Genomic DNA, 25112 nt, shown 5'->3' with positions numbered 1-25112 from the left:
TGTGCCCTATTGTTAGAGTTTCTTGGGATGCTTGATCAAGTCATTAGTAAAACTCTGTTGGATTTCTGCATAATGTAGAAACAACTCTCTTTTCAAAATAAGTTCTCAAATATCGAATGCACATTGTAGATATAATATCAACAGTGCATGAGTTCTGTAAATGATTATAAGAATGATAATCTCATAAAAATATCAAGAGATAGGACCCGATTATATTATCATAATAATTATACAGAAAGTCACCCCCTCTAGTCATTTAAGTTTGAATTTATCACAAAGCAACATTTTAGAGTTTTTTAAACTGAAAGGCAGTAAACATCCAACCGTGACATCAATATTAACATACAGATTCACATGACTGGACTTTGGATGGTCCAGTGGTTGACTCCATGCTTTAACTGCAAAGGGCACAGGTTTGATCCCTGGTCAGGGAAGTGCCACATGCCGTGCCATATGTGCCATACGGGGGCCATATGTGCCATATGGGGGGGGGATCAGGGGTGGAATTCACACGATTCACTATTTAAAATAGGATTTATATTTAAAAGAAGCTTTCTTTAAAATCGTCCTTCTTCTCAACCCTCTGAATCAAAAGTGCTAGTTTCTGTGTCCTCAAATACAGACTAAAATCAGTACTGGTCTTTATAGGAAGGTTTTGGGTTAATGTTTGTTTACATGCCAACCACATGTCACAAAGCTAAGAATAAAGAAAACAATCATAGCATTTTAGAGCTGACAAAAAATTTTATGTGATGTGCAATTTTATATCAAAATAATGTTTGATTTGCTTTTTAAATCTCATTTCATCTTTTCATATGAACATGCAACCTATTATGGTTATGAGAACTTCTTTAGGATTGAGGCTAGGAGACTATGAACCAAATTTTTCAACTTAGGGCTCTGCTAAAAAGAAATACTATGAACCACATGTTTCTGAGGGTGGTGGAATGTAGGTAAAAATGATACTAACAATTCTCTTTCTACCCTTTATACCAACTAGCCTTTCCTCTCCTTGGTTGCAAAAGGAACCCACTATATAGCACAAGAAACTCTCCTTAATGCTCTGTGATGACCTAAATGAGAAGGAAATGCAAAAAGAGGGGTTATATGTATACGTAGGGCTGATTCATTTTGCTGTACAGCAGAAAATAACCCAATATTGTAAAGCAACTATAATGTAATAACATTTTTTAAAAAAGAAAAAAATATATGACAGAGGACTCTATATCAGTAGGTTGCTAAAGCCACTACCAGTCCAAAATGGTTTTTCTTTGTGAGCAACACTTAAAAGTAAAAAAAGAGAGAACTGAATCCGGTTAATAATGTTTATTTTTAAAAACTGAGCTTCCCTGGTGGCCCAGATGGTAAAGCGTTTGCCGGCAGTGCGGGAGACCTGGGTTTGATCCCTGGGTTGGGAAGATCTCCTGGAGAAGGAAATGGCAACCCACTCCAGTATTCTTGCCTAGAGAATCCCATGGACGGAGGAGCATAGTAGGCTACAGTCCATGGGGTCGCAAAGAGTCGGACACGACTGAGCAACTTCACTTTCACTTAAAAACTGAAACAAAACAAAAACACTGACCAGCAGGAAAGTTTAAAAATCTATAGGATCCCACAAGTTGTAAAATACACAAGTTTAAAAATCAAGTATTTTAAAGAAACAAAATCCTGTCCTTTAATTTTATTGCAGTTGTCCCCCCACCTCCCATCAAACTACCCCATCCTGTAGGTCTGCAGCGCTGCCTACTTCAGAGACTAAAGTGTCTTCAGTGAACCACTTCCTTAAAAAACCTGGAATTTATGACATGTGACGTGACCTGGAGTCCTTCCTGGACTACCCTGCTTATTGCCTGAACTGCTTTACTCTTCGGTTACTTAGGTACATCTTGCAAATGTTATTTTGCTTCTGTACAAAATTTGAAACATTTCACACATTTATTTTTCATTGTATCTTTTTTCTTCCAGTTTTATTGAAATATAATTGACATATGGCACTGTGTAATTTAAGGTGAACAGCACTATCACTTACATCCACCTGAATACCTTGCTTGCCCTTGACTCACCTTCATCGTTGTGCTACACTATTCATATGCTGAGGATCAGAACCCCAAGAAGAAGCAGTCTAAGGGTAAAATTTATCTAGTCTTTAGGTAACAGAGTCATTCCAGTTGATAATAGCAAATGTCTTAATGTAAAATGAATGATGAATTCATCATAGTGCAGAATTAAGAAATGCCAGTGGCTCAGATGGTAGAGAATCTGACTGCAATTCAGGAGACCCAGGTTCAATCCCTGGGTCAGGAAGATCCCCTGGAAAAGAGAATGGCAACCCACTCCAGTATTCTTGCCTGGAAAATGCCATGGACAGAGGAATCTGGCAGGCTACAGTCTGTGGGGTTGCAAAGAGTAGGACACAACTGAGTAATTAACACACTTTCCACATTGCATCTCTTGTAATAAGGTGTTTAAAAGAGGAGCACATGGGATCCCAGCCATGGCAGATATTACTGGTATAAAAGGCAGTTTTCAAGCAAAGATCAAGAAACAGTTTCATGAACAAATATCCTAGTATAAAAAGTAGCTTATAGGCAAAAAATTAGAAGACATTTCAAAAAACAGGTAGGATTTCCTTTAACCTTCACTTGTAAAGTGGAAATAATAATATCCATGCCATACACTTGCTTTGAGTATGAAATGAGATAATGCATATAAATATTTAATCACAGTGTCTGGCACAAAGTAAGTCCCCAGTTAATGTGGTAGCCATGAAAACGTCCCATCCAGATTTTGTCTTGCAGGATGTGTAATTGACTGACAGCCCAAGCTATTAACTTCCGGATCCACTGAGTCTGCACCAATGTCCAGACATCCAGAAAGCTGCTCCAATGACTGAACACAGCAAGGATACTAACGAAAGCCATTCCCATGAAAAAGGCGGGGGTGGGGTGGGGGGGAGGTGCTTTGCTGGATGTATTTGACTTCAGTACTCTCTAACAGCCTAGCTGAAAATTCCCTGGAACTGTACTGCAGTCTGAGATTCCTGCTGTTTTTCTCTTTTCTCCCTCACAGGTCTGACCTGCATTGTGATCTGAAGGCTCTCATCTTTACCCCCTCCTCTTTACCTTCACAGGTATTTCTCCCAGTAAATAACTTGCACATTGCATCCTATCTTGACAACAGCTTCTCCCAGAAACTAACCTGGCTCTACTAGCTATTGTATTACTTTCCCTTTTCATCATATTTTGATTCTGCATGGTTTCATTTTGGAAATGATGTCTTCTCTAAATCAACATGTTCGAATTTTTTTTTTCTTCTTCCCCATATGAGTGAACATTAGGAAACCTTGGTTCCAGTGTCAGTTTTCCCATTAAATTGTTTGATCTTGAGAAAATCACTTACTTACTATAAGCTTCAGTTTCCTCAAGTGCCAAAGAAGAAGATCATATGATTTCTAAAGTCTTTGCATGTACTAGTTGCTGAGACTATGTAAAGAAATGTCAAATGCTGCTCATAGGTCCCAAAAGCCCACCATCTATCAGGGGAGTTGTGTCTGACGTACATAAATAAGTAGAACATCTTTTTATTGTGGAACTTCAAATATGAGTGGTCCCCCAGAGCCATGGCTAGCTCTTAAGCTTATGCTGTTGCTTATTTTTTGCCCTTTTGAAAAGCATGGAGATCTGTGGAAAATGGCAAATGTACTACTTCTCTAAGGGACAAATAGATAAACATTTGCTGTCACTATGGTTAGTCATTGGTCATTTTGTTGGAAAAAGACAAGGTGGGTTGTCTGGGAGTGGATGAAAAATGAGAGAAGCTTCTTGCAACATTTTGGAGAAAAGGACCCTATTGTAACATAGAAAACTCTGAATGTGCAGTCACTTTCCTAAGGGATTTAATCTTCTGGGTAAGTTAATGACTCTCAGCTCCTGCCTGTGTAAATATAAGCAGGAGGGAGAAATCATGAGAAAATCTGTCTTATGGGAAAACCAAATATAAATTTCTTTCATTTGACTTTATATTTTTCAAATCAGCTGCTTCTATTAACTGCATCATGATTAAAAAAGTAAAAGAGACTAAAATGAAGTCTGGAAAACAAACATATAAAAAAACCAGTTCAGTTCGGTTGCTCAGTCACGTCCAACTCTTTGTGACCGCATGGACTGCAGCATGCCAGGCCTCCCTGTCCATCACCAGCTCCCTGAGTCTACCTAAACTCATGTCCATTAAGTTGGTAATGCCATCCAACCATCTCATCCTCTGTTGTCCCCTTCTCCTCCTGCCTTCAATCTTTCCCAGCATCAGTGTCTTTACCAATAAGTTGTGAAGAACTGACTCATTAGAAAAAAGAAAATAGAGTTCACCATATCCCATCATTCATAATTGCTTAACAGTTTAGTGTATTAGGTCCCAATATATCTAGTCTACATATATATTTTCTGAAGTACACACTATTCAGTATAGTTTCAAACTCTTTTTCACTTTTAGTTCAGTTCAGTTCAGTTCAGTCGCTCAGTCGTGTCCGACTCTGCAACCCCATGAGCTGCAGCACACCAGGCCTCCCTGTCCAACACCAACTCCCGGAGCCCACCCAAACTCGTGTCAATTGAGTTGGTGATGCCATCCAACCATCTCATCCTCTGTCGCCCCCTTCTCCTGCCCTCAAACTTTCCCAGCATCAGGGGCTTTTCAAATGAGTCAGCTCTTCGCATGAGGTGGCCAAAGTATTGGAGTTTCAGCTTTAACATCAGACCTTCCAATGATCACCCAGGACCGATCTCCTTTAGGATGGACTGGTTGAATCTCCTTGCAGTCCAAGGGACTCTCAAGAGTCTTCTCCAACACCACAGTTCAAAAGCATCAATTTTTTGGCGCTCAGCTTTCTTTATAGTCCAACTCTCACATCCATACATGACTATTGGAAAAACCATAGCCTTGGCTAGATGGACCTTTGTTGGCAAAGTAATGTCTCTGCTTTTTAATATGCTGTCTAGGTTGGTCATAACTGTCCTTCCAAGGAGTAAGCATCTTTTAATTTCATGGCTGCAATCTCCATCTGCAGTGATTTTGGAGGCCCCCAAAACATGTTCCCTTAATCACAATGTCATCAAAATGTGTGTAATAGTTGCATAATATTATACTTTATGAGTATAGTATATGTGCCAATATCCCTGTTTTGGGATAAGTACATTATTTCCCATTTGGGCTTTTCCCAGCAATACTGCATTTGGGATAGGAATTGGTTTTCTTCCAAGTACCAGGCAAATTCACAACCCATTCAATAGAAACAAAACTATGTGGCCCTCTCTGGAAATTAGGCCTGTTTGGAATAGTACTGGGTACCAGACAAATAGTATTGGGCTTCCCAGGTAGTGCAGTGGTAAAGAATCCACCTGCCAATGCAGGAGACACAAGAGACCTAAGTTCCATCTCTGGGTCAGGAAGATCCCCTGGGGTAGGAAATGACATCCCACTCCAGTATTTTTGCCTGGGAAATCCCATGAATAGACGAGTATCCTTGTGAATGCAGATACCAAAATATCAAGAGAAAACAACAAACAGTATCTAGGAGCAGCAGTCATGAGGCAGTGAGAAAATAAAGATTCAGGCCAGAGTCATAACCAGCATTAAACAAAGACAGAGCAACTTAACTAAAGTGAATTGGATGGGACAAGATGATGCTGTTAGAGGAATGTCAACATATCACGAAGGGCTCCCCTCCTCCTTCACTCTAAATCCTATACAGGTCACTCTCAGGTAGTCTGGCTAGGCAAGACTTTCTGTTTTCCTTGGTAACCCTTGTTAGTTTCCTTGCAACTCTTTCTGTTTTCCTTGCTAACCCTTGTAGCTTTACAACAAACCCATAAGACCTGGGGCTAAACCTGAATCTCTTTCTTCCTTATAAAGTAAAAGAGCTTAAGTTCTATACACCATGAACATAAAACTTGAGTAATCCCTTTGCCACACCTGTGATTATATCCTTAGGATGATTATGTCCTTAGGATGATTCTGGAAATAGAAGCTGTTAGTCAAAGTACAAGAATATGCTTGAGGCTTTTGCATAATGCCAAATGGCTCTCCAGAAATAATTTACTCATGTGTACGGCCTCCAACAGTGTATGAAGAAAGGATTTCAGCCTCCTCCCATCATCATGACATATAATTTTTAAAATATTTGTCAATTTAAAAGTCTAAAATAGTGTATTGTAATATTAATATAAATTCCTTTGATCATCAGAGAGGCTAAACCTTTTTCATGTTTATTGGCTATTTGCATTTCTTTGGCTGTGAAATATTATTTGCAATGGGTCCAGACTCAATTATTACTTATTCTTAACTACTGATAAGATTCTTTCCCTGTGACACAATCAACCAGATCATATTTGAAATTTAAAGTGTTTGTTCTTAAAGATTGTCATATATGTGATAGATTTGCTTTCCCCCTTTGCTTTCATCTATATAGTTTTGGGGATAGAGAAAAGCATGAATAAGTCTGTTATCATGGATTTGATCCCCAAGTGAACTAATTAGTGTCTTTATGTTCTATGGCCACTTAATGCACTTATTTTCAGGTCAGTTCATTATAACAGTACCAGGGGAGGGAGTGAGGATGGTTTAATGCAAATCCTCCTTCACAGATAAAAGAGAAGCAAAGCATCGCTAGTTGGTGTAAAGGTGAGAGTCCTGGAGCCCTTCCTTCTTGGTCTCCACTTCTCTTCCTTCCTTATTTCACTCTATGGTATCTTTGAGCACAATATGAAAATCTGGATGGAATTACAAGATTTATAAAGAATACAGTTGTTTTATATATAGGGATATTTGAGGCTCAGAAATGTAAGGTTAGGTTGGAAAAACCTCTTCATTCCCACTATATTGTTGTTGCTTTAACCAGATAGAATAATATGGAAGAAAGTTTTTTGTAAACTAAAGGGGAGAACCACATATACAAAGGATGCTTAGGTTGGAAAAAGTAATACTTTTAGTGATTCCCTTACTCTGGTGTAGTTTGGGTAAGAAGAAGAAAGAAATGATAACAACCATCATCTAAACAGCCTAATATATGAAACAGAGCCAACTTTCAGGTTTGACTGTGTTCACTCATTCTGTGCTCTTTTATATCATAGGAAATAAGATCAAGCATTCTCAAAAGAATACCAATTTTATGTCACTAAAACACAACTTTATTGACTAAGTAATTTATTTGGACTCATAGAATAGTTATCTATCTGTACCCAATAAGTAAAATGACTTCCATCCTTCAGAGATCATGGATTTTTGAATAGGATGTGATAAATGACTCTTTTTAGTAAGCAGGCCAGCCCTAGGCAAAATGACAAAATGTTGTCTATTCAACAACTCCCTATTCCCTTTTGTTTCTATCTGTCCTCTCCTCAAGCCCCTCCCCATTTTCTTCCTCTTAGGTTTTTGAGCCCCTGCTCTGTTATACAAATAGGCTCACATTCAAGGGGCAAGATGTCAATGTGCAGACCTCTCCTAACCTTCCACATGTCTAAAATAATTTTTTTTTTGTGACTCTTTGTCTTGGGAGTATAGGAAATAAATGTAAAACTCATTTTCTAATAAAGACCTTTATAAAAATTACTGTGTCATCTCATCAAGATATGCTTTTATTCATCCATTCAATAAACATTTATTGACTGTCTTTCATGTTCTGGTTGCTACTGAAGTGATGGTTACCAAGACAATATAGTCTCTGCCCAGCCCCACTCAGGCCTCCAGAACACGAACTTGAATGGAGGATGAAGAGAAGTAAGCAGGTGGTTTAAATATGGAAGGACAAGTTTAATTTGGGGGAACAGTAGGTGTTATGGAAACATATTTAACAAAACAGAATAACACAGAGTTTCAGTATCAACAAAATCATTCCAGAATAACTGATAACTGAGAAGTTATCATGCAGCATCAGGACGAAAGCCAGACCACTTGAGTTCAAATTAGACTTGCCACCTATTAGTTATGAAACTTCCAACAAGTGACTCAGTGTCTTTGATCTTCATTTCCTCTCTGTAAAATGAAGATAATGACAGAGGCACTAAAATCATAAAATTGTTTTGAAGATTAAATGAAACATTGCACAAATGCTAACAAGAATAACTGGCATATAGATAGTTCTCAATAAATGTAAGCTATAATTATTAAATTGGATCATAAAAATTAGTGAGAGTTAGGTGAGCCAAGGAAAATGAGATGAGAGAAAGGAACAAAGAACAGTGTGTCTCGATCTTAGAAACAGGAAAAAAAGATCTGCTAACAAACTAAAGTAGTTTAGAGTGGTGACTTTTGCTTCCAGCCATAATGAAGTAATAAGGACTTTATGAAAGAGTAGAAAATACACAAAACAATAATTTTTAGTTCTTAGGAAATAAACAGCACTGAACAGTGACCCCAAGAGAAAGGAAACAAGTGAGATGGTGTCAGCCCTACGAGTGACCCCACTTGTCACTGCCTGGAGAGACTTGTCACATCACGCACCTAGTAGGGCAAGTCAAGTTGATCACATCAGTCTCCTTGAGTTGAGGAAGCAAAATAGACTTCTGGAATATGCGGCTAGAAGTTGCGAAACAGAGTACTGTAGAGCAGGAAGTTGCACAGACAAACAGAATACTGGAGAACTTCTTTGGGTCCCCTGAGTTATTTAATTGCACATATGAATGAGTAAGGGCTTCCCTGGTGGCTCAGATGGCAAAGAATCTGCCTGAAATGCAGAGGGTTCAATTCCTGGGTTGGGAAGATACCCTGGAGACAAGAATGGCTACCCACTCCAGTATTCTTGCCTAGAGAATCCCATGAACAGAGGTGTCTGGAAGGCTACAGTCCATGGGATCTCAAAGAGTCAGACACGACTGAGCAACCAAGCACACACACATGTATGAGCAAACTACTGAGACTAGAGACAGAGTCACCAGACAGAAGTAAGTGATATAGTCACTGGAGTTCATACAGAGGAGGGAATTCATATATTCACCAGCAGAGTGATGAGACTTCCTCACACAGGGCATCATGTACAGTCCTCAGAAGGGGACTGCCTCAGCAGCAAGGTTAAAGAAACTCTCGACTACAGGCATTTTTGTCCTTCCTAGCAAACCCAACAAAAGGATCAAACTTAGTTACATCCTAGAACAAAGTCCTAGGCAATAAAGTTATTAAAAAAACACCACCCAACAATGTATATTTCACAATGTCCTGGCAACCAATTAGAAATTAATAAGTATGCCAAAATTTATGACCCATAAACAGAGACAACCAGGTAACAGAAATACAAGAGAAATAATACAGATTATAAAATTAAACAAAGACTTTGAAAGAGCTATTGTAAATGTATACTGTATGTTCTAGAAGGTGGAGGACAATCTAACTAGTATGAGGGGAGAAATAAAAGATTTTTTTTTTTAAATGAACTCCTAGAGATGAAAAATACACTACTTAGATTAAAAAAAATAATCAGTGTATGAGAACAACCACAGATTAGACACTACAGAAAAAAAGAATGAACTTGAAGACCTAGCAATAGAAACTATCCAAAATGAAACACACAGAGAAAAAAAAGTAGTAGAAAGTAGTTTAGTGCAACTATAGCAGAGGCAGAAATGGCAATAGAGGAGAGCTGAGGAAGGAGTAGAAACCAGTTCATATAGGAACAAATAAGCCCCATTTATGAATTTGCAGTTAATGCATTGTGCTAAAAGACATATTTCAGTAAGGAATGTCAGTCAGGATGAAGAGTTATGAGGAAAAGTATATTTGGGCAGCAGAGTTCCTTTACGGTTCCTCAAATATTACCATTTCAAGAGTAAGTGAATTGTAGCACATGCACATAATAGAATACCGCAATATTAAGTGAAAAAAATCTACAACTACATGCAGCAAAATGGATGAACAGACCAACACAAAGATGAACAAAAGAAGCCAGGTACAAAAGAGCACAGAATATGTGATTCTATATTAAACCAAAAAGGCAGGATTAATCCATGGTGTTAAAACTGAGGCTAGGGGTACCCTTGGTGGTAGTGACATGTAAAGGGTACAGGGAGAATGATGGAGTTCTGGTAAAGTTGTGTTGCTTGATCTGAATCACAGTTATAAGAGGAGAATTCAGTTCATGGACATTCATTGACCTACACTTTTATGGTATTTGACTCTTTTCTGTCTATATTACTTTGCAGCAACCCTGTTTTTGAAGTATACCACTAAGAAGGTTGATTATGAGTTGGGCCCGATTAGGAGCAGCCAGAAGAGGGACAGGAACACATTCAAAGATCACAGAGTGTTTAGAAAGACATGTCAGTGGTAGTAGTGGTGGCTATTTGTTTTGGGTTATTTTTTTTTTCCCCCAATCAGAATCTATAGATTCCAGAAGCACAAGCTGTAGAAATTGCACTAGACCTTCTCAATCAGCCCCTAATGCCCCAGGTCAGGCAGTTCCCCGAGGCATGTTCTCCAGGGCTCCAGTGGGCTCTGTTTTCACTCACTCGGTTGATAAAATTCTCAAAGCCCAGGACACAAAGAAGCTTCACGTGAATGATAACTTTAGCAAATGCTTCATCTCTTATTCCTTCTTTTCCCATTTTGCTTACAGCTGGGCATATCCTAAAGGTATGTGAACTCTCTTTTACAGAGCATTTACTGTGTGTCATAGAGCACAGTCCCTTGATATGAGGAAAGAATAACTAACTTATTTATTAGCATTTGAAGGAAACTTTTGACAGTTATTTGAAACCTGATTGTAAATGCTATTGAATTATGACATTTTTCCTTCTCTTTTTAGCATCAAGCTTCATTCTATTGATACTTATTTTTTGTTGTTGTTAGGTAGTAGTAATGTAACAACTGAAATATCTCCTCTAATGACAAGGATACATGATTTTTTTTCTTTACATTCTGTCTCTTTGGTGTACTGTCCTCTCAGGATGCACTTATAATTTTTATAATCACCCACTATGACTAATAGCCAAAAGCATAACCATATATATAAATATTAGACATGGGTAAGAAGCTGATTGTTAAGTAGTTAATAGATGATATAGATAAATAGATGATGATGATAGATACCTTTGATTTATTACCAGGTAAATGGGCACAGGCAGCAACTCTTTGGCAGAGAAAAGAATAGTAGATTTATTTTTGTTTAGAAGAAATATTCTAAAAGTCTTTTAAAATAAAACCCAAAACCAAATGCTTAATTAAAAAAAAAAATACTTGGTCACAAAATTATATAACATTTTATAGTATGTTAACACTACCTCACTTTTAGGCTTGTGTGTAAGTTAATCACTCAGTCATATCAGACTCTTTGAGATCCCATGTAGCCCGCCAGGCTCCTCTGTCCATGGAATTCTCCAGGCAAGAATACTGGAGTGGGTAGCCATTCCCTTCTCCAAAGGATCTTCCTGACCCAGTGATACAACCCAGGTCTTCTGCCTTGCAAGCAGATTCTAGTAATTTGGGCCTCTCCTTAATGTTCCCCATACTTTATCACATAATACTCCCTTTTCATTGGAAAAGTCCCTGATGCTGGTAAAGACTGAGGGCAGAAGAAGAGGGCATCAGAGGATGAGATGGCTGGATGGCATTACCAATGCAATGGACATGAACTTGGGCAAACTTCAGGAGATGGTGAGGGACAAAGAGGCCTGGCATGCTGCAGTCTATGGGATTGCAAAGAGTTGGACACGACTGGATGACTGAACAACAACAACCCCCTTTTTAATAGCAAAGTTGCTATGAGAATCCTCCCTACCACAACAGCTAAATATTTATTTGCATTGCCCAGAAATTGTCCTGCAATGAAAGACAGCCAGTTGTTCCATAATCCTCAATTTTTTGGTTGACCAGTACACCATTTACATTAGAAAAAAAAAAAAGCATAACAAGGTACTGTGAACTTTGTCTCCTTACTTGTAGTTTAGACTTTCGAGACAAGGGTATGTGGGAGACAGTAAAACAACATGCAACAGGATTCCAATTTCTTTCTTTCAAAAAGCAAAACAATAGCAAGTTAAAAGGTTATTTTTCTAAAATTCAAATCTTCTAAAAGAGCGTGAGGTTAAAAAGAACACTCACTCTTTGCCCCTGGGCAAGTGAAATGTGTGTTTGTTGGCACAGGGATACCTTCCAGACTCTACCCAGGACATTTGATAATCTGAGCATAGTCAGAGGCTGAGCATTCATTCTTGTCCCCAGGAAGAGGGAGGTTGAACTTCCAGCTATATTTTGGAGAACTTCACAGGTCTAGAGGGACAAAATTGTACACTTAAGGGGCCTTGGTCATCCAGTTGGTTTATCTAGTAAGATATCTCCCAAATAGTAAAATTGTGCATTGTATGATAATAAAGAATTAAGACAAAATTCTCTCAAAAGCAGGGAAAAAGTTCCAGAGGATCTCTGTTGAGAGCCCTTGACAATACACCATATAAATCTGAATGCACCAGTAGCTAAATTTTACCAGCCTGTAATACAGCCTCAAGCCAGCCCAGTTTGATCTCACTGCCTAGTACAGGAAAGGAAAAACCATCCTGCTTGAAAAATAACATTATCTCAGTTCAGTTCAGTCACTCAGTTGTGTCCGACTCTTTGCGACCCCATGAATCGCAGCTCGCCAGGCCTCCCTGTCCATCACCAACTCCTGGAGTTCACTCAGACTCACGTGAGTCCATCGAGTCGGTGATGCCATCCAGCCATCTCATCCTCTGTCGTCCCCTTATCCTCCTGCCCCCAATCCCTCCCAGCATCAGAGTCTTTTCCAATGAGTCAACTCTTCGAATGAGGTGGCCAAAGTACTGGAGTTTCAGCTTTAGCATCATTCCTTCCAAAGACATCCCAGGGCTGATGTCTTTAGAATGGACTGGTTGGATCTCCTTGCAGTCCAAGGGACTCTCAAGAGTCTTCTCCAACACCACAGTTCAAAAGCATCAATTCTTCGGTGCTCAGCTTTCTTCACAGTCCAACTCTCACATCCATACATGACTACTGGAAAAACCATAGCCTTGGCCAGATGGACCTTTGTTGGCAAAGTAATGTCTCTGCTTTTCAATATGCTATCTAGGTTGGTCATAACTTTCCTTCCAAGGAGTAAGCGTCTTTTAATTTCATGGCTGCAATCACCATCTGCAGTGATCTTGGAGCCCCCCAAAATAAAAACTGACATTGTTTCCACCGTTTCCCCATCTATTTCCCATGAAGTGATGGGACCAGATGCCATGATCTTAGTTTTCTGAATGTTGAGCTCTAAGCCAACCTTTTCACTTTCCTCTTTCACTTTCATCAAGAGGCTTTTGAGTTCCTCTTCACTTTCTGCCATAAGGGTGGTGTCATCTGCATATCTGAGGTTACTGATATTTCTCCTGGCAATCCTGATTCCAGCTTGTGCTTCTTCCAGCCCAGCGTTTCTCATGATGTACTCTGCATATAAGTTAAATAAGCAGGGTGACAATATACAGCCTTGACGTACCTCTTTTCCTATTTGGAACCAGTCTGTTGTTCCATGTCCAGTACTAACTGTTGCTTCCTGACCTGCATACAGGTTTCTCAAGAGTCAGGTCAGGTGGTCTGGTATTCCCATCTCTTTCAGAATTTTCCACAGTTTATTGTGATCCACACAGTCAAAGGCTTTGACATAGTCAATAAGCAGAAACAGATGTTTTTCTGGAACTCTCTTGCTTTTTCTATGATCCAGCAGATGTTGGCAATTTGATCTCTGGTTCCTCTGCCTCTTCTAAAACCAGCTTGAACATCAGGAAGTTCACGGTTCACGTACTGCTGAAGCCTGGCTTGGAGAATTTTGAGCATTACTTTACTAGCGTGTGAGATGAGTGCAATTGTGTGGTAGTTTGAGCATTCTTTGGTATTGCCTTTCTTTGGGATTGGAATGAAAACTGACCTTTTCCAGTCCTGTGGCCACTGCTGAGTTTTCCAAATTTGCTGGCATGTTGACTGCGGTACTTTTACACCATCATCTTCCAGGATTTGAAATAGCTCAACTGGAATTCCATCGCCTCCACTAGCTTTGTTCGTAGTGATGCTTTCTAAGGCTCACTTGACTTCACATTACAGGATGTCTGGCTGTAGGTGAGTGATCACACCATCATGATTATCTGGGTCGTGAAGCTCTTTTTTGTACCGTTCTTCTGTGTATTCTTGCCACCTCTTCTTAATATCTTCTGCTTCTGTTAGGTCCATAAAATTTCTGTCCTTTATTGTGCCCATCTTTGCATGAAATGTTCCCTTGGTATCTATAATTTTCTTGAAGAGATCATTAGTCTTTCCCATTCTGTTGTTTTCCTCTATTTCTTTGCACTGACCACTAAGGAAGGCTTCCTTATCTCTCCTTGCTATTCTTTGGAATTCTGCATTCAGATCCTTATATTTTACCTTTTCTCCTTTGCTTTTCACTTCTATTCTTTTCACAGCCATTTGTAAGGCCTCCCCAGACAGCCATTTTGTTTTTTTGCATTTCTTTTCCATGGGGATGGTCTTGATCCCTGTCTCCTGTACAATGTCACAAACCTCAGTCCATAGTTCATCAGGCACTCTATCTATCAGATCTAGACCCTTAAATCTATTTCTCACTTCCACTATATAAACATAAGAGATTTGATTTAGGTCATACCTGAATACTCTAGTGGTTTTCCTACTTTCTTCAATTTAAGTCTGAATTTGGCAATAAGGGGTTCATGATCTGAGCCACAGTCAGCTCCCAGTCTTGTTTTTGCTGACTGTATAGAGCTTCTCCATCTTTGGCTGCAAAGAATATAATCAATCTGATTTCAGTGTTGACCATCTAGTGATGTCCACGTGTAGAGTCTTCTCTTGTGTTGTTGGAAGAGGGTGTTTGCTATGATCAGTGCATTCTCTATTAGCCTTTGCCCTGCTTCACCCTGTATTCCAAGGCCAAATTTGCCTGTTACTCCAGGTGTTTCTTGACTTCCTACTTTTGCATTCCAGTCCCCTATAATGAAAAGGACATCTTTTTGGGGTGTTAGTTCTAAAAGGTCTTGTAGGTCTTCATAGAACCGTTCAACTTCAGCTTCTCCAGTGTTACCAGTTGGGGCATAGACTTGGATTACTGTGATATGGAATACTTTGCCTTGGAAACGAACAGAGATCATTCTGTTGTTTTTGAGATTGCATCCAAGTACTGCATTTCAGACTCTTTTGTTGACCATGATGGCTACTCCATTTCTTCTGAGGGATTCTTGCCCACAGTAGTAGATATAATGGTCATCTGAGTTAAATTCACGCATTCCAGTCCATTTTAGTTCGCTGATTCCTAGAATGCTGATGTTCACTCTTGCCATCTATTGTTTGACCACTTCCAATTTGCCTTGATTCATGGACCTAACATTCCAGGTTCCTATGCAATATTGCTCTTTACAGCATCAGACCTTCCACATCCACAACTGGGTATTGTTTTTGCTTTGGTCCATCCCTTCATTTTTTCTGGAGTTATTTCTCCACTGATCTCCAGTAGCATATTGGGCACCTACCGACCCGGGGAGTTCCTCTTTCAGTATCTTATCATTTTGCTTTTTCATACTGTTCATGGGGTTCTCAAGGCAAGAATACTGAAGTGGTTTGCCATTCCCTTTCCAGTGGACCACATTCAATGTCTGTATTCAATGAAACCTTTATTCTCTAGGCAGGAATACTGGTGTTGGTTGCCATGCCCTCCTCCAGGGACTGGGATCTTCCAACCCAGGAATTGAACCTGTGTCTCTTACATATTCTACACTATTTTTTTTTTACCACTAGTGCCACCTGGGAAGCCCATGTGGCAGATATCTCAGATAATAAAAATAAATAATAGATAATAAAAAACAGATCAATAAATTGATATGATTATTAAAATTAACAGACAAGGAACTTTTAGAATGCAATATTGTAAAGTAAAAATAATAATAATAATAAAGAAATGATAAATGGTTAAAAATATATGATTAATTTATTCACTAAAAAAAGAAAATTATTGAAAAAAGACAAAACAAATTTTCTATTAGAATTGTAACCTATAAAAAGAATCAAATGCTAAAGTCATAAAATACCCGATCTGAAATGAAAAATCTATAACAGCAGATTGGACTCAACAAAATTAGCAAACTAAAGATCCCACATGCCACAGCTAAAGATCCTGCATGCTGCAACAAAGATTCCAGATGCTCCAACTAAGACCCAATGCAACCAAATAAATAATTTTTTAAAGAAAGATTCATCAATATACTAAAACACAATAGAAAAATAAAAAAGAACACTTTTACCTGTAAATAATATTCTAAAATGAGATGGACACCAAGTATTTTAGAAAAGATGTAGAAAATGTATAAGTTGGGTCCCTGGCTCCTAGCAGAGTATCTGGAATATACATAGGCAAGATGTAAACTCTAAAACTCCAGGGAAGCTAATGAGAAAAAAATTAGAAAACCCAAAAAGAGGTAAATTAAGAGATGGGGGTTCAGGATGGGGAACATGTGTACAGCCGTGGTGGATGCATGTTGATGTATGGCAAAACCAATACAATATTTTAAAGTAAAAAAAAATAAATATATAAAAATAAAATAAAAACTAAAAAAAAAAAAAATAGAGAGAGAGAGAGAGAGGGATGCCAGACTCTCCATAGTATCAGTTGTTGTTTAGTCACTCAGTTGTCCCGACTCTTTGCAGCCCCATGGATGGTAGCCCACCAGGCTCCTCTGTCCATGGGATTCTCCAGGCAAGAATACTAGAATGTGTTGCCATTTCCTTCTCCAGGGGCTCTTCCCGACCCAGGGATAAAACCCATGTCTCCTGTGTTGGCAGGCTGATTCTTTACCACTGAGCCACCTTGGCATTAGAGGGGGAACTATGAATATGGATGCTTCTTTTCCAAGGTGAGACAAATATGGTCTGTATACAAATGATTCAGTTTTTCATAAATGGTTCAACTCTGACCTGTGTGCCAGAGAAAGTGATCCTCTGCCAGGGCACACACAGACGATTTTTTTAATCTCTCACCTCCAAATTTTCCTTTCTACACTGTACTGCCTGGTGCTAGGGCTAAGGTTGTATAAACTACATTCCAGCTTTACCAGCTGGCTTTCAAATCTAGGACACTACATGGAGATTGTGAGGCTGGAGGAGGAAGAGGAGGATACTCTTTCTTTTTTGAAGCTATTTGGCTGTTGCTGCCAGCAACAGGTCCCAGCTCCAGAACTGGCAATTTATTCCAGCTCTCCTAGGAGAAGCTTTATTGTATCCCCCTCCTTGGAAGTCTCAGTGTTAGCTCCTCGGAGTCACGTCTCTAAGCTTCTAAGTTCCAATAAGCCCAACCTCTTCACACAGACAAACTACAAACACAGATACAAATACACGCAACACTATCACTATTTGCAAGCACCTTTGCTTTATTTGGAGAAGGAAATGGCAACCCACACCTGTACTCTTGGCTGGAAAACTCCATGGACTGAGGAGCCTGGTAGGCTACAGTCCACGGGGTCACAAAGAGTTGGACATGACTGAGCAACTTCACTTTCACTTTTCTTTTGCTTTATTCACAAAAGTATTTTTGTGACAATAATTTTTTCAAAGTGCCTATCTGGTCACAGTAAGGCAGAAGGATGCTTTGGTCATTATTTTGATAGCATGTGTTTTTAAAACAAACAAGATCTACCTACATATTTCTTTTTTACTGTGTAGTCATGAGTAAAAAAGGTCTGATGTCCCTGATACAGGCTTGCTCTGTGATTTGCTGTGGTCTGACCCAGATAAGGATGTGCAAGGGTGGGGAGAAAATGATCGTGGTGTTTCCTTCACTTTTGGGGCTGATGTAGTCAGTAAATTTCTGAATCGTCATGATTTAGACTTGATTTGTCGAGCTCATCAGGTATGAAATACAAAACTTTTGGATGTTTTGATATTTATTAACTTCATCCAGGTCTATGCTATTTTTTTTATTTTGAGAAAATTGAGATCTAAGAAAGCTAATTATTACAAGGAAAACAGAAGAGGTAAATCCTATACCTTGATTTCACAATTAATTACCTAATGATTAGTTAACTCTTTCTTATCCTCTAAGAGGAAAGATTTCAAAGGAATATATTTTTGTAGTGTATTGCAATACTAACAAATTTTTCAATGCTTGTCTGCAACCTTCTATATCAGAAATATTTGATCGCATTTTAATATGATAGTTACATATTATAGATAACAATCAAATGCATTGTGTGGATTTTGATAAGAACAAACCACACTCTAAAAATACATTTTTAAGATCATTGGGAAGATTTGATTATAGACTGTGTGTTTGATACCAAGGAGTCATTGTTAATTGTTTTAGCTGCGATGAATTGTATTGTTATGTAAGAATGATGTCCATATTTTTCAAAAATGCATATTCAAGTATGTAGCGGTAAGATGTTTTGTTTTAAAATACATCAGAAAAAGGAGCAGGGAGATAGATGAAATAAATATAGGAAAGTCTTGGTAATTATTGAATCAGGGTGGTAAGTAAATATCCAGTCCTCATGCTCTCTAGAACATAACTGATTTGAAATACACTGAAAAGCATTTTTTAAAAATCTTTTTTAGCTGCTCTTACATATTTTAAATTTGTAAATATTTAAAGATTCCTTGCTTATTAAGGTAAAATTTATTGAGTTACTTATATGCTATATATACTTACATAGTTTTTTTCTGCAGCTTTGTGCCCCATAAACCTTGACTGCTTCTACCTCTTTATGTGATCCTATGTGATAACACAGACGACAGGCTTCTCATTTTCTGTACATGTTATATATCACATGCCCTTTTTTCTCTTAAAATTTTCTAGTTCAATTGAATGAAGTCATATCCCCAAATTCTTTGCTTTTGGCAAAGTTGTCTTTTAATCAGTGAGCATTGTGTTTATATAAGATTTCTTGTTGTGTTGTTCAGTCACTGAGTTGTGTCCAGCTCTGTGACCCTGTGGACTGCAGCATACCAGGCTCCTCTGTCCTCCACTATCTCCCAGAGTTTGCTCAGATTTATGTCCATTGTGTTGGTGATGCTGTCTAACCATCTTATTCTTTGCTTCTCTCTTCTTTTGCCTTCAATCTTCCCAGCATAAGTCTTTTCCAGTGAGTCAGCTCCTTGCATCAAGTGGCCAAAGTATTGGAAGCTGAAGCTCCAATAAAGGAGCTTCCAAGGAATATTCAGGGTTGATTCCTTTAGGATTGACTGGTTTGACCTTCCAGTCAAGGGACTCTCAAGAGTCTTCTCTAGTACCACAATTCCAAAGCATCAATTCTGCAGTGCTCAGCCTTCTCTGGAGAAGGAAATGGCAACCCACTCCAGTATTCTTGCCTGGAGAATCCCAGGGATGGAGGAGCCTGATGGGCTGCCGTCTATGGGGTCGCACAGAGTCGGACACAACTGAAGTGACTTAGCAGCAGCAATATAAAGGCAAAGCAAATGTGAAAATATCTCTTTAGGAAAAAATGCAAGACACAAATATTAGTTGTTGGTCATCAACTTTGGAACGCAGAAATGTAGAAAACTTTTCTTTATGCATTCAAATTTTTTAAATGTTCCAATTATGAAACAAGGCCCAATTTAAATTATTTTAATTGAGATGTGACATCAATATTTGACCAGCTTTATAAGCCAATGGATTTCTTATCTATTAATAGACGCACTTACTATTTTCATTTCTTTTATCCTGATTTGTTTTCTAGGAAACAAATACAATTTGAGTTTTCAGACAGAAGCCATATAAAAAGAACTGCATTTGCAACTGTGCACCTATATGCCCACACTGGTGACCTACAGCCTGTGTTCATCTGCTTAGTTCAAAATATTTTTTAATTTTTTTTTTTGGCTATGCCTCTTCCAGTAGTCATGAATGGATGTGAGAGTTGGACCATAAAGAAGGCTCACACTGAGGAATTGATGCTTTTGAACTGCAGTGTTGGAGAAGATTCTTGCGAGTCCCTTGGATTGCAAGGAGACCAAATCAGTCAATCCTAAAGGAAATCAACCCTGAATATTCATTGGAATGACTGATGCTGAAGCTGAAGCTCCAATATTTTGGCCACCTGAGGCGAAGAGCTGACGTGTTAGAAAAGACCCTGATGCGGGGAAAGATTGAAGGCAGGAGGAGAAGGGGACAGCAGGGGGTGAGATGATTGGATAGTATCAATGCCTCAATGGACATGAGTTTAAGCGAGCTCTGGGAGATGGTGAAGGACAGGGAAGCAAGGCGTGCTGCAGTCCATGAGGTCGCAAAGAGTTGGACATGACTGAGTGACTGAACAGCATGGCTTGAGGGTTCTTAGTTCCCCAGCCAGGGATCGAACCTGGGCCCACTCCAATGGAAGCACAGAGTCTTAACCACTGGACAACCAGGGAATTCCCTAGTTCAGTACTTTTACTGTTACTACTTATTCAGCAGTTTGAGCCTTTGTTCCCCTCATTTCCTTGATTGGTAAAAAGCACAAGTGATTGTCAGAAGCTTTCACCAAATTGCTATTAATATCTAATGTTAGGCTCTGCTAGTAAAATATCTTCATTAATTGTGACTATAAATTATTATTAATAGTAACTATCATAATTTCTATTATCATCTTCCAAACATAGCATTAATCATAATAAACACTTGGAGTAAGGAAATAGTGTCTCCAGGGGAAGAAAGTGTTGACTGCTTTGGTCATCAGCCTTTGTCCTTTCTCCTATGCCAATTTTTACCCACTTATCCCATCAAATTTGCTCTGAGAAAAAAATCTGATAGAATAAAACACAGCAAGACATTGCTCCTATCACCTAATTTTTTTTCTCAAAGAAGTTTACAAATTTCCTTGCAATACATAACAGATTTTCTAGAAACTTTGAAATTTGCTTGCATATTGCTTCTATTGGCTTTTTATTGTATCCTATTTTTCAGAAGTCTGACACAAAAAAATTATGATTAAATAAAAGTGTTTAGGCATTATTCAGGGTTTTGAGTTTTGTTTTTTTTTTTTTTTCTTTTTCCAGCTTCACTGTCTTTTTCCACCATGGTTACCCTGATTCCTCTTCATGATGAGGTCCAGGTATAAGAAAAAGGAAACTCCTGACATAGGAGTTCAAGAGGTGGTTACCTCATGTGAATAAGTTCATGACCTTTGAAGAATAACTGATCTCATTTCTGGACATCTCCCATTGTGGGTGATCATTTTTTGCAGATAATAAAGTTCATAATTTGGCCTCTCTCTGGGATTTGGTATTTGCCAGTGTTAAAAATTGCAACCTATCAACAAGATAGAACCTATGTTCTACCCTGACTTCTGTCCTAAAATAGCCAACCCACCCTCTACTTGGGCATCTTCTCCCTTTCACTGCAGCTTTCCTCATAGAAAATACCATTCATAAGCCACTGAAGAATTGGTGGAGACCTTGGAATTTCAAACTTGAACACTCCACCCTTGGCAATGCAATTACACACTCTTTACTGAGTGGGACTCTCCACTGTTGGTGCTAGACAACTCTAGAGTTATCTTCCGAGTCACAAAATGAGAGAAGGCTAGAGCCCTTCATATCATTATCTCCTAACACATCTTCTTATTCCAAATGGGAGCCAACCACGTGTTTGACCATTTTAATGTCTTCTGCCTTTTCCCTTGATTGCTCAATCCTCTGTTTGCGGAGATTAATGCTCTTTCAATTACTTCCTCTTTTTTTCCTAAACTCTGCCTCATGCACCATGAAAGAAAATCTCATCTAGAATCCAAGCTGACTCTTGATGTGTTGAAGGGGATTTGAAACCAAATTCTACACTAAATGTTAGAAAATTAAGACAAAATCTTTCTCTTTCCATTCCTGCTGTTATAGTCTGAATCTTACTCCTGAGACAGAGGGGTTGTCTTGACCTGACTATAGATGAGTTATGGAAAAATTACAAAAGAGAAAAACTCGTTAACATTTTGTCAAAATATTAGTTCTTTCAGCACTTATATGTCCTTTTCTGGTGACTAGATAGTATAAGAGTGAGGGAGGTTCTTATTTGAAGGGGAAGGTGAAAATCATTTCCCATTTTTCCAACATCATCTTCCAAAAATGAGAAGCATTTGCAAGGTATAGAAATATGACAATCATGTTATATTAAGTAATAATAAGTTATGTTTCCCATTTCCATGTTTAATGGATTCTCAGGAGGACTGAAATATGCCAAGAATAGGAATAAATATTTTCCTTCTCTTATTCATCTATAATTGTGAAATCTTCAAATGGACATTTCCTGAAATTTTCCAACAAATCAAAGTTAAATTGAAAGAGAGACAATAATTGTATTAGCTCAGTGTCTGCTCCTAGAGTATAAGGATATGAATTATTCAATTGACTGGTCACTAAATAGATAGGCAGTTTACTTGATTATTTGGTGAAATTACTGGTATAAATGTATGTTTATAAGGAGAAAGATTAGTGGAGCTAGCTATCTTTTTGCAGTTTTGACTGTCTGCATCTATGGCTTCTCTTTCCTCATTCTGCCTGTTTCTTCCAGTCTTTGTTCTCTCTCCTGGGAGTTTTTCTCTCAGCTTTATAGCAACCCAATAAACTTGTGAAAATAAGAGAAAATTGTAACAAGCTTTAGCAATGCCAAAGAACTATACTGAGTAATTTCAGCAAAGACCTCTGAAACTTCAAGATGTGACACTAGGTATAATGAAGTCCCAGAAGCAAACAGAATGGTTGGCTATATATAAACACAGCCATAACCTCTCCTCTTACATGTAAATTACTTTTGGTGTTGAGGAACTCTAGGGTGAACTGATATGGAACACAGTGGTTTAGCCTTGAAGACATTAATGAATTCTCTGGTGGTAAAGAACACCTTCAAACTTGTGTGCACTCAACTGAAGGGCAAAGATGATAGCCTTTGTCCATCAACGACTTTCTAAGGTGGCTGCCCAAAGTGCTACTGAGGTATCCACTACCCATGAGCCTTTAAGGCAGTGACAGTTCCAGACAGTACCAGTCCAAATGAGCTCTTGTACTTTAAACAAAACTCACACACACAAAAATGTAGCCTTAAAAATTATATCTTGGAAAAACAAACAGGGCCTCAGTAGGGGAGATGTGAGAGCTGAAATGTGATGGATGCATAGTTTTGTAATAGGACGTATTTCAACAGTACATGGGTCTGATATCTACAAGTTTGTGTCCCTTGAAACAGAGCCAAATACACAACCAAGTCAAGCAAAACCCGACACTGAACTGGTAGCAAATATATAAGTTCTGTCTCATTCTCCTCATTTGGCTCATCCACGTGAATGTTTCTAAAACAATGCATTAAAATTCCCTCATGGTGTAACAAAGAAAGGATCAAAAAGGCAATCACTTTAGCTCTTCAAACAGTCCCTGTCTTATGTCCCTGGTTTACAGAGGATTCAATAAACTGCATGGGAGAAGACAGTAGCACATCAGGCAGATCTGAGTTTACAACTTTACTCATCAATTTACTAGACGAGGACCTCCAGCTTCAATCTTCCTATCTTGAAAATGAGGAAATATATTATCTAATTTAAAAGGTTAATGTGAGTCTGAAAGCATATATATACAAAGTGTCTGGCACATCACTGACCCTCAGTAAAAGAGATGTTATCATCTTAATGTATTTTCTCCTCTATGGTTAAAAGATCAGCCATAAAATGTGATTTAAAATTAACTAATATTGTCTCACTCTTGATCCTGAGGGCACTCAACATAAAAACAAAGAAATTTTTCAAAATATATAAAACAAATTAAAGTAATAAAATTGATCATATAAATAATAAAATTGATCATATTGTACATAAGATTGATTTCTGTTCTACATTTCAAGAGCCCGCCCTCCCCACCCCACCCCTACCTCACCAAATTTAAATCAGACTTAAGGCCATGGCTATTCAGGGATGCTCTGTGTATATTTAGACTATATGGTTTTGCAGCCAAAGGGCTTTTGAACTGAATTCTAAACCATATTCTACACAGTTAATCCCAGTGGGAAATGCAACTGCAAACTTTGCTCAGCTCAACTTAGAGTTAAAATGAGATCCGCGTGGGAGGCAGTGCAGCTTGGAACATTCACATACAATACAGGATGCATCTTTAATGCAAAAGAAGGGCTCACTGGGAGCATAAGGCATGAAAGCTTGAAATACCAGAACTGATGTTGGGAGCAAAGCTTCCCAGTGAAAGTGGAGCTGATTTACTTTTGCAGAAAGATACTGAGGGAAGAGTACATCCCAATTTGCCCTTGAATTGGAAAGTACGTTGATTGCCTATACACCACGGCCATCTCTTAAATTCATAACCAGTAAAATTTTGGATTACCTTCAGAAGACTCTCTGACAGGTTGTAGCAATTGGATCAATCGTTGTTGCATTAAACCAATATTAATTAAACGTTTTCACCTTTTAGTGGGACTTGTGAGATCCTGATTAGCCATGACAGATCATTATTTTCGGGAGAACATGGTCAAGATCTTGCAATGAGCACTGAGATGTAATCAGGCACCAATGTATGCGGGAATTAATAATTATACTAAATTGGCTGTAATGAATAATTTATGGTGTAAATTCTTATGCAATTTGCTATGGTAACACACAAGAAGATATGTGCTGTATTTTAACAAAGCACAAGTTTCCAGGAATAAAATAATGGCTAAAATAATAAGGACCCACTTGAGAAAGAAAAGGCTTAGAGACTGATAAAGAGCAATAAGGTAAAAACACAGAATGCTATTATCATTGCCATCATTAATTAACATTCATTATTCATCCAGAGGTGCAAAGCCCTCAAACGAAACATTTACAGGTCGTAGAGAGTTAATGCCTTGCCCTTCAACACTGACAGAGAAGACAGGCAGGCAAAGGCTGTTCTTTATTGCTTGGGTACTGCTGAGTATGCGGCTTGCTTTGGTTTGTTGATTGCTTTCTGGGCAAGTGAAAACATACTCAAAGTTTTATTTATCCTAGTCTATCTTAAGAATAAATATAAAATTAAAGAGATGCTTTAAAGGAAGAAAGTGTTGCTAGGCAGATTGTTGCCAAGTATGGGAATTTTGAGAAAGCTGAACTTGCACATTAATAAGTTCCCTGTTCTGATCACAATACCCAGCAGGTGTTGAGTGT

At 38.4% G+C, this 25112-nt stretch overlaps 1 long non-coding RNA gene and 1 other non-coding gene across 2 annotated transcripts in view; both read right to left on the bottom strand.

Annotated features, from left to right (window-relative positions):
- Positions 1 to 25112, bottom strand: part of LOC129647578 (uncharacterized) — a 218379-nt gene that overhangs the window by 114692 nt on the left and 78575 nt on the right. The gene's annotated exons all lie outside the window — the stretch shown is intronic.
- Positions 20301 to 20373, bottom strand: TRNAG-UCC (transfer RNA glycine (anticodon UCC)). Its single transcript has one exon. It is a non-coding gene; the product is annotated as a tRNA-Gly (tRNA).

This window comes from Bubalus kerabau, chromosome 3, assembly GCF_029407905.1.
Source record: "Bubalus kerabau isolate K-KA32 ecotype Philippines breed swamp buffalo chromosome 3, PCC_UOA_SB_1v2, whole genome shotgun sequence".
NCBI classification, from domain to species: Eukaryota; Metazoa; Chordata; class Mammalia; order Artiodactyla; family Bovidae; genus Bubalus; species Bubalus kerabau.
This window is presented reverse-complemented; position numbering and strand designations above follow the sequence as displayed.